Raw genomic sequence first — 1,233 nt, 5'->3', positions numbered from 1 at the left:
GAGATAAACCCCATGGCAGGAACCAGACCTGGAAAAGATGGAGAAGCAGGTGCTGCAAGGAGCAGCCAAACCAGCATACCAGAATCAAGATGCAAAATCTTTGTTCTTCCTGCAATGTTTTTGATGCTCTTTACAGACAAAACCTAAGGTGATTTTTGTGATATAAAAAATATGTATGTTGGTATTCATCCCAGATCCTGAAATAGCTCTGGAGTGATAAATGTGAAAGGAACATCTTTTGTAATATTTGGTATTTGTTCCTAGCTTTTGAAATAGCTCCAGATTGAAACCCTTTAAAAGCATGTCTTTTGTTATTCAAAGTCCCTAAGGAAAAGGGAGAGCAGATCACCAGAGGATCTGATTAATTGATTAGAGGATTGCAACTTTCAGCCTCAGTCTTGACCTAATGGAGGTTGAATTAATCACCTGTGACCAATGATCTAATCAATGGTATCCTTGTAATGAAGCCTTCAAAAAAATAAAAACAAGACAAAACCCTAACCAAAAGGTTTTGGACAGCTTCCCAGTTTAACACATGGAGTTGCTGGGAGGGTGATGTGCCCAGAGAGGGCATTGAAGTGTAACATGGAAAAGTAGATAAAACCACTTCCACTTTTTTTTTCTTCTTCTTACTTTTTTTTTCCTCTTTCACTTGGTTTGAAACTACCCCACATGCTGTAGAACAGATTATAAGCACCATGAATCTAGTATTACTTTTCTTCCTTTTAGGACCACCAAGACCGATGTTCAGATCTGATGGGAAAGGGAACCTGAGGGCAAAACCACTTTCACTTCTTTTTTTTTTTTTAATTTTTTATTTATTTTTTTTTTTACAGATATTTTACCTTTTTTACCCCATTAGCAACCCCTCCCCACCCCACCCCCGCCCCGTCCCTGGCTTAGTTGTCCATGTCCATTGGTAATGCATACATGCATATAAGTTCTGTGGTTTATCTCTTCCTACCCCCACCCCCTTTTCTGAGGGATGTCAGTCTGTGCCCTACTTCCATGTTTCTAGGTCTACTGTATTCCTCAGACTGTTATGTTAATTATATTCCATATATACGTGAGATCATGTGGTATTTGTCTTTTTCTGCTTGGCTTCTTTCACTTAGGATAATACTTTCCAGGTTCCTCCATGTCGTCTCAAAGGATAAGAGATCTTTCTTTCTTACCGCTGCATAGTACTCCATTGTGTATATGTACCACTTCTTTTTATCCATTTGTCTACTG

The 1,233-nt window shown here is 38.8% G+C and overlaps 1 non-coding gene across 1 annotated transcript; it reads right to left on the bottom strand.

Annotated features, from left to right (window-relative positions):
- Positions 1-651: 651 nt before the first annotated feature.
- LOC118636829 lies at positions 652-778 on the bottom strand. The gene has a single exon (XR_004960801.1). It is a non-coding gene; the product is annotated as a small nucleolar RNA SNORA61 (small nucleolar RNA).
- Positions 779-1,233: the final 455 nt, after the last annotated feature.

Source organism: Molossus molossus, unplaced genomic scaffold (genome assembly GCF_014108415.1).
Source record: "Molossus molossus isolate mMolMol1 unplaced genomic scaffold, mMolMol1.p scaffold_m16_p_2, whole genome shotgun sequence".
NCBI classification, from domain to species: Eukaryota; Metazoa; Chordata; class Mammalia; order Chiroptera; family Molossidae; genus Molossus; species Molossus molossus.
This window is presented reverse-complemented; position numbering and strand designations above follow the sequence as displayed.